Here is a 9,118-nt window from a genome sequence, read left to right on the forward strand (position 1 = left end):
CATTGTGCGATCAGTGCGTCAAGAGCACTCATAAACGCATTATTATAAAGGACTCACGCGTGCTTACTGTACGACTCCTGTACGCCACCGCAATCGTCTTTACCTTGATTGCAGTCTTCACCCTGGAGTCTCGTCAGTAGGTCACGCATGCGCTGATAGCTCTGAAGTAAAGTAACCATGAAACCTCAGAGAATTAGTTGCTATGGCTACTTACATACCCTGAAAGTTACCTCCGTTTTTGGAACCGAAAGCTGAGTTTATCTGCTTACTTACCCTTACATACCCAGGTATGTCAAATAACCTGCTTTATGGAATACCCCCTGATCCTGGAGTAGCACATTTTTGATGTCTCTCTGACACACACATTTGTGGTCTTTACTAATTAGCTGATGAGTTGAATCAAGTGTAAGTACATGTAACGTGTAACGGACACCTTAAAATAAAATGTTACCAACCTTTTTCTCAAATGTGGAATAGACAACATTTCATTACATCTAAATGCCATGTAAATAGGAAGTACCGTCAGGAAATATACACTTGCAAAGAGGTTAAGTGAATCCAGCACAACTTTATTTGTCAACACAGGGCAAACACAGGATGAACAGGTGAGTAAAAGTGCACAGTTTTGAATAGGGTGAGCTATGTAGATATCTTTTGTATGACAGGTTGGGATAATGGCAATGGGAACCAGAGTGCACACACCTCAGCAGTTGAAACAACAGGTAAGTACAATGGGTAAATATCCTTAGGAACAATCAAGGAACACCAGAAATCAACACAGGGAAGCTTGGAGAACAGGTAATCAAGTATTTCCTAGTTCAAGGTCAGACACTGGCTGCATCTGAAAACCTTGGCAGCTGACTTGTTGCCTCACTGCCTTGTCAGGCAGTGACTTTGAAGGCAGCATTTGCGCACAAAGGCACCTCACAAAACTGATTTTGGACATGCTTCTGAGGCAGCGTAACGGTTTAATGATCTAAAACAAAATTGTGCAAGCTTTGGTGATATCTAAGCCAATATTTAATTACTATAATACTGATTTCTTGCTAGAAATAACATCAAAAGGTTGGTCAGAAACATACATTCATTCGAAGGCATTTGCGTTTGCATTTGCGCACAAAGGCACCTCACAAAACTGATTTTGGACATGCTTCTGAGGCAGCGTAACGGTTTAATGATCTAAAACAAAATTGTGCAAGCTTTGGTGATATCTAAGCCAATATTTAATTACTATAATACTGATTTCTTGCTAGAAATAACATCAAAAGGTTGGTCAGAAACATACATTCATACACAAACTGACCACCAAACTTAACTTTCAGATGCCATCTTTATTTATTTATTTTATTTTATTTTTTTGCTCAACCATCATGGAATGTAGCGCACAGGATTGTGGGATATCAAAGGCAGCAAACGATACATCTATGCTGCCAAAAATCATTCAGATGAAGGCACCTCAGGAGGCAGGAAGTGAAGCTAACATTGGATTTGAACGTGCCTTGATGCCTTCTGTGGTGAACAACAGTCAGGATGGCATTCCACAGATCATTTCATGGCAGGGCCCCTCTCTAACTGCCGGCGTGGAGGGTGATGTGCCACACTGTGATTGGATCTTGGTGGAGGAATAAACAAATGCTCAGAAACATCAGATAAGATGCCAAGACAAATGCCAGACACACCACCACAGGAAGGGAGACCTCCTGCACCCACCACCACCTAAGAGAGCACTTCTCATTGGACTACAGGCTGACCCTAACCACCAAACCCAATCCTAAGGGTTAAGAAAGAACTGCCATATAAAATTCCTTAGGACCTCTGGATGAAGCAGCAGTGGCTGAAACAAAGAAAGGTCACAAAGATCTTCTATCCAAATCCATTCCTACCTTTGTTTGGAGACCTTAAATTGGTGGTAACTGCAACACATTCACTTCACCCACAGACAAAGTACACTTTATGTTAATGGCTATTGACTTTCAACACAACATTTCGAGGGAGCAGGCCTATTAACATATTATGGAATAAACAAATGATAGTTCAACTGTTTCCTATCATGTTTGGACTCTATTTTCTCCTTATGATGCTGGTAATAATGGTAATAATTTGTAAGATGTTTGGTAAAGAAATAAAGCATAGGTAAAATGTTAAAGACACTGTTTAACTGTTTTTTGCACTCTCCTCTCTGCAAATGATTTCCACACTAGGGTGGGTAACACCATGGCCACCTCGAACACAAGTGGCCAATCACGTTCCAGGAATGGAGAGACGCCAGATTCCAATTTCCTTCTCATCAGAAAGGGATAAATGTACCCTTCCAAGAGACACTTCTTGTTCTGAGTTTCCACGGTAGGAGGCAAATATCAGATAACAAACATTCTCCATGAGTCTCCAGTATGTTCAGTGAGACACTTACAGACACAACAACGTTCTGTGTTTCCGACACAATGGGGAAGGAGACATTAACAGACACCATGGCCTAATTTTCTGACCTGACGAGAAAAAAGATTTCAAGACAGTTAAGGTTCAGCTCAGCTTTTGAGTAAAACTTCTATATTGTATTCGGCTACCCACCAGTTGCAAAGGACCCAGCAGTGACGGACCTCACCTGACTCTTGCAACTCAGAAAGCAGCACAGCCCAGTCCGCAAAGGACCTCTTCATTGGCAGTTACTGCCTGCAACACACGGCTCCTCAGCGACACAACCGGACTGCAAAGGATCCTGTGAAGACCCATGTGATCCAGCTGCCTGGTCAAAGCTCTAAGGACTCGCTTAGCACAACAGAAGTTTAGGAAGTGACGTCACACGTCACTTCCTGTTTGTTGCTGCCGTGTGTTTTGAGTTTGAGCTCCGTCAAGTTAATTCTTTATCGTCTATTTTTTATCTTAAAATCAATTTTATACACCATCATTTTCGTTTCTATAACGTGTGAATATATCCCCTATCGTATTCTACAACAAAAACGTTTGTTGTTTCACCTATCAAGTCGTGTCGATAAAGTATAATAGGATAATCCTGTATAGTGGTTTATCCTATATAGCGCTTGCATAAAGCAAGTAGTGCATACACTTGTAGCTGTTATGTAGTCATTGTAAGCCTTCATTCACGCGCAAGCGCAAGCGCACGAACCCACGAACGCATGAACAAGTGGGCTCCCCCAAAGTCCACGGTAAAGTTCGAACACTGGTTATAAGCATGAGCCCCGTCAGACTGGTCGTGGCGGCGGTGTTGCAACAATATATAGTGATATTCTCAATGTTACTCAGAAGACAGGATACAGGTTTAACTCATTTGAAATACTTATTGAATTAAACTTGAATTTAGCATTCTCCAGGCCAGTGCATTGACCACTACTGGAACGCTGTGACCTCCCCACTGCACGCAATCCACATCATCAGTGGAAGACGTCTCTACCGCCGGACTAATCACCCAACCGTGTGGAATGTAATTATAAACTTACCAAACCTCTTTCCTAAAGACCTTGGCCTTGTTTATACCCTTACAAAAATTAACAATGGTTTTATTTTGCATAAATTAACCATTGTTGATCAATTTGTTGTATGCCTGCATGCATGTTTTGTATTCTTAAATTCCCATATCATGTCACTACCTGAAATAACCTGTGCCGTTTTACTTTTCTTCTTCTTCCTTTTTTTTTTTTTTTTTCGTTTGTTTTGTTTTTTCTTGCTTTCATATGTAAAAAAGATGTAACTACAAAATGTTGTATTACTGTTATATATTGTTACACCTCAATAAACAGACTGTTCAAAAAACCTGGTTTAATTGTAGTAAAAGTGTAGTAACCATGTTTTTTGCCGTATTGATTACCATTTGTATAACCACAGTTTTACTACATATACCATGGTTAAACTATGGTTAGTGTAGCAAAACCATGGTTTATTTAAACAATTTTATGGTAACAATTTAATTGATGTTCAACAAATAAAAAACAGATATAATACAGATAAACAAATGATAAGGCTTAGCTTAATGAATATTAAATCCCCTTCTACAAAAGTGCTTTTTGTAAATGATATGATCACAGATCATAACTTAGATGTGCTCTGTTTGACAGAAACCTGGCTTAAACCAGATGACTACATTACTTTAAATGACTATAACTTGTTTGATGTAATTATGTTTCATATAACATTATCCAAAGAAACAAGTGTTAATGCTAAATCCCCTGTGACGTTTATACTGGCTACTGTATACAGGCCACCAAGGCACCATACAGACTTTATCAAAGAATGTGCAGATTTTCTGAGTTAATGCAGGCTGCAGATAAAGTTTTAATTGTTGGTCATTTTAATATCCATGTTGATAATGAAAAAGATGTATTAGGATAAGCATTTATAGACATTCTAAACTCTATTAGGGTTAGACAACACGTGTCAGGGCCTACTCATTGTCGTAATAATACTTTAGATTTAATACTGCCACATAGAATTTATATTAATGGCGTTGAAATCCTGCAGCAGAGTGATGATATCTCGGATCATTATCTAGTCTCGTGTATACTCCATATTTTTACTTATAGAAAATCTCTAAAAAATGCTAGATCTGCTTACTTTTTACTGCTTACTAATTACTCACCCTCCTGTCATTCCAAACCCGTAAGACCTTCGTTCATCTTCGGAATACAATTTAAGATATTTTTGATGAATTAAACAAAACAAACAAAAACAAAAATAACAAACAAAATAACAGTGTCAGTTACTCGCGACCCCCACTATCCTCGGAGGTGGTTATGCACCAATAGGCCTATCCAAACATGAGCATAATGACAACACAAAAGAACACAATGGTCTAACAACCATATAATTTTTTATAGTAATTTACTCATTCGTTTAATTTCAACATTAACCTCACCTAATGAGATGGGTGGGCACAATGCTTGGAGCACAGCAAGTCCATTCTTGTTTTAATTTTGGAGACTGCCACTCGAAGATCATCCTCCATGTTCAGTCGCGACCTGTATTTACTTTTAATGTACGTGAGTGCCGAAAAAGTATTTTCGCACAAGTAGGTAGTGCAAAACGGCATCAGTACATCCATAGTGGCCTTGGATAGCTGAGGGTATTCCCTCTTGACTGAAATCCAAAACTCAGCCAGTGTCTTGGAAATAAACACTGTCTTCAATGTTCGGTCGCTTGACAGTTCAACCAATGCGTCCTCCAGGTCGGATGTCAGATGATTTGCCCTCGTTACAGTGAATGGTGATCTTATCCAGTCATATTGTTCTGGAGCTGTTTCTCCTCGGAAATACCTGTTAAAGTGTTCCAGGAGGGCTTGAAGGTGGGTAGTGATAGACTTCTTCACTATATTCGTCCAGCTCAGAAAACATATCAATCCTACCCATTTCAACTCGCTCAGTCCAGCGCTCAAGTTTTCTCTTGAATGCGTGGATTTTATTATTCAGCGACATGATGTTTGTGTTTTTACCTTGCAATGACATATTAAGTCCATTCAGTTTTTCAAATATGCAAGCCAAATACGCTAGCCTTGTTAACCAGTCAGGATCAGTGAGGTGGTCAGTGAGCTGGGATCCATGTTCCATCAGAAATAAGCGCACTTCGTCCCGCAGCTCAAACAGGTGGCTGAGCACATTCCCTCGTGAAAGCCACCTGACATCTGTATGGAATAGCAAGCACTCATGCTCCGATCCCAGTTCGTTACCGAGAGTGGCAAACAGTCTGATATTGAGTGGATGCGCTTTTATATAGTTGACCATTTTTATATAGTTGACCAAGTCTCAAGAACACGTTTAAGTTCTGGGTCAAGTGTTTTGCTCGCAAGAGCTTCTCTGTGTATAATACAATGTGTGAATTTTACGTTAGGCGCCACTTGTAAGACTCTTGCTTTAAGACCTTTCTTTTTCCGACGCTCCACCACCGTCTGTACACACACCGATGCACTCGCTCCAAGACAGTCCATCTTCTTTTAGTTTGTTGTCAAGTTTTGTGAAAATGTCCTCGCCTGTGCACGTTCCCTCCAGTGGGGTACAAAACAGAATGTCCTCGTTAAGTTTTCCGTCAAAACTGTATCTGACGAATACAAGCAGCTGGGCAGAGTTTGATACATCTATGGATTCGTCTAAGTGTAAAGCATATTTCCCTTTCTTCACTCTGTCCACCAGCTGACAGTTTATGTCCTGAGCCATGTCGGAGATGCGCCGGGCAACAGTACCGTTAGACAGCGGCACTGATTCTATGCATAGCCCGACTTATATCTATAGCAGCGGGTTTAATGAGGGTTTCCCCAATCGTGTGTGGCTTTTTTGCCTGTGCAATTAAATATGCCACCTCATATGATGCCTGTTGAGCTTTGGCAGGTATTGTTGTTTGTTTAGTTAGGACTTTCTTTTGGCCTTGTAACTCTCGCTCCTTTTGCCGGAAAAAATCTACTGGTTTAACAGCAAGAGAGGGGTGCTTGGTTTTCAAGTGTCGTAGCATTTTTACAGGCTTTAGGCTTTCAAGTGCAAGCACCTCAGTGCACACAACACATTGGGGATGTTGTACTTCGTTGACGATGACACATGTGAATCCATACTGGATAAATTCCTCTCGATACTTTCGACACTTAGAGTAAAGGATGATCCGATGAATGTCCTCACACGCCTGTCTCTTTCCGTACCTGAGGTCGATGGCCTTTCTGATGGTGGTGCTTCTCAGCTTTCCTCCGCTGGCCTCTCTGCTGGCCTCCCTGCGTTGTCTTTGGTCGATATTAACCAACGTTTCATTTCAACAAAAATAATATCCTAAGCCTAAAGCGAAAAAAATTACCTACGTGCACATGTCGGAATGTTTAACATGGTGCTGTAAATTGATCTGCTGCAACTGACGCTATTGCTGTGTCGTTAATCTGTTGTAATCACCTCAGGGGTCTCGATCGAACGGAAAGAAAATTGAAAGGCTGATGGCTTTTTTATTTGAATGTTTTTTTTAATGTAACTATTAACTACTATTTTTTATCTTTTGTTAGTTATGGATAAAATATGTTATTTCTAATAGTTTAAAAAATTTATTTGATGGCCATGATGGGGAGGAGCAGGGAACGGGGGACTTATGCCGGCTGCCCGAACCCGGAGGAGCCGTCGCCGTCCACCGGGCGGCGGAGGAGTGTCGAGCCGCCCACCGAGGGCTATGTGACGAGTGGGGTGGGGCCGAGAGCCGTGGGAACGGAGCGAGGCCTGTGGAGTAATTGATAATGAGCGACCCGTGCACCACTCACCGGTCTCGAGTCTCACGGAGGAGCTCCGGAAGGATAAAAGGGAGGAGTGACGACAGTGTCGGACGAGAGAGGACCAGGCCTGGAGTTTATTTTGTGTTTTGGTTCTGTTTGTGAGCGACAGTCGTCTGCGAGGGGCTGTCGCGCTATTTTGTGTTTATTTTATTATTAAAGTTTTCTTTGCACATTTGCCGGTTCCCGCCTCCTTCTTCCCGAACTACGAACTTTGTTACACTGATTAACGCCGACGCGTTAATGCAGTTTTTTATTATTATAAATGTCAGTTTCTCACTGGCTCTGAATACACAGACAAACCATGGGTCACAGGAAGGCTGGGATGTTGATCAGTACTGGCTTGGGATGGGTTTCACCACGTGTCTCAACCAATGAGAGCATTTGGGGTGGGCCTAAGGCTGCAGCAGCGCTCACATGAAGCGCTCACGAATTCATATTGGGAAATAGGAAGTTTCCGATAGCACGTGAAGTGCATCATTTTGTTAACTTTGTGGTTTATTATTTTGAGTCGTTTGGGACGTGGTAACACACACGGCCCTCTCACTGCTCACATGAAGCGCTCACGAATTCATATTGGGAAATAGGAAGTTTCCGATAGCACGTGAAGTGCATCATTTTGTTAACTTTGTGGTTTATTATTTTGAGTCGTTTGGGACGTGGTAACACACGGACCTCTCACAATATATTGCTTTGCAGATCTATCACTTTTGCCGCTCAGAAATGTTCACGCAATCATGCTGGACGTATCAGAAGTTCAGCGCTCGGGTGCGGTTAGCGCTCACACACACTGATCTATATATAACTGAACCGCGCTCTGGCCCACCTCTTCCAACCGAGCGCGGCACGGAGCAATCACACTACATGCGTACCACGCTCTGGCCCACCTCTTCCAACTGAGCCAGGGCAGGTTAAACGAACCGCGGCACGGAGCGGTCACACTAGTCAAAAGAACCGGGCTTTGGGGGTCAGACGCACTCGGGCACGGTTAAGATTGCCTAGTGTGATACACCCTTATTCTCCTGCATCCCGCATATACGAGTCTCTACCCGCCCACACTCGCCCATCGAGTGTTGTACTTTCACTCTGCTGCTTTAGGTCCCGCGATAATGCAGGTCTCTACTCTGAAGGTGCCTGTTATAATGTTATGATCGAGGCTCTGGACTCTGAGCATAACTTGTTTTTCTATAATAAACTATTCAATGTTTTCTATAAAAACGTTAATGTCCCAGCAGTGGCAAATAGCTTTGGTTTTATATTTAATTTGATTACATTAATGTTGTAAGTTGAGATTTACAAGAAATATTTTAACTGCTACTAAGTTGAGATTTACAAGAAATATTTTAACTGCTACTATGTAAAAGGAATACTGCTGTAAAAAAGCACCTTATTTGTTTAAAGTGTTTGCAAAACGTTTGGAGAGAGTGTAATAATACCAGAAATACCAGAAATAATACCAAGTAAAGTGAAATATTATAATGTATAAACATTATAAACACTATAATCATAGCCTAATTCCCCTCACTCCAAAACAAATCATTTAAATGTAACGGTATGCAGAACAGATCAAGAATGAAAATTTTTTTTTATAAAGCTAAAGAAACCAAAAAAATGTTTCCATATTCGCAATGTATTTCAATGTTAAACTATTATATATATTGTAGACTAGGCTTCATGCGCATTCGCATATCGACGGAAAAAATCATCCTCTTCACATGCGCAAAAATTCGCTTGGCATAACAGCAGCTGTAGACCGGTTATACTACGGACTCTTTAAATTGATGTTTGGCTGACTGTATTTTATTTTGATAATGAACAGACTGCGATGTCAAGTTTGAATTGCTAGAATATGTGGTGTGTGTGTGTGTGTGTGTGTGTGTG

General features: G+C 41.2%; 1 protein-coding gene and 1 long non-coding RNA gene across 7 annotated transcripts in view; one reads left to right on the forward strand and one right to left on the reverse strand.

The window, feature by feature from the left end:
- The window catches only part of LOC107745324 (uncharacterized), an 18,636-nt gene extending 16,307 nt beyond the window's left edge, over positions 1-2,329 (forward strand). The window contains exon 5 of the long non-coding RNA XR_001640584.1: positions 2,319-2,329. This is a non-coding gene — a long non-coding RNA (uncharacterized LOC107745324). The remainder of the gene's footprint in view (positions 1-2,318) is intronic.
- Positions 1-9,118, reverse strand: part of LOC107745321 (band 4.1-like protein 1) — a 349,703-nt gene that overhangs the window by 212,681 nt on the left and 127,904 nt on the right. The gene's annotated exons all lie outside the window — the stretch shown is intronic.

Source organism: Sinocyclocheilus rhinocerous, unplaced genomic scaffold (assembly GCF_001515625.1).
Source record: "Sinocyclocheilus rhinocerous isolate Xijiao unplaced genomic scaffold, SAMN03320098_v1.1 scaffold1730, whole genome shotgun sequence".
NCBI lineage: Eukaryota > Metazoa > Chordata > Actinopteri > Cypriniformes > Cyprinidae > Sinocyclocheilus > Sinocyclocheilus rhinocerous.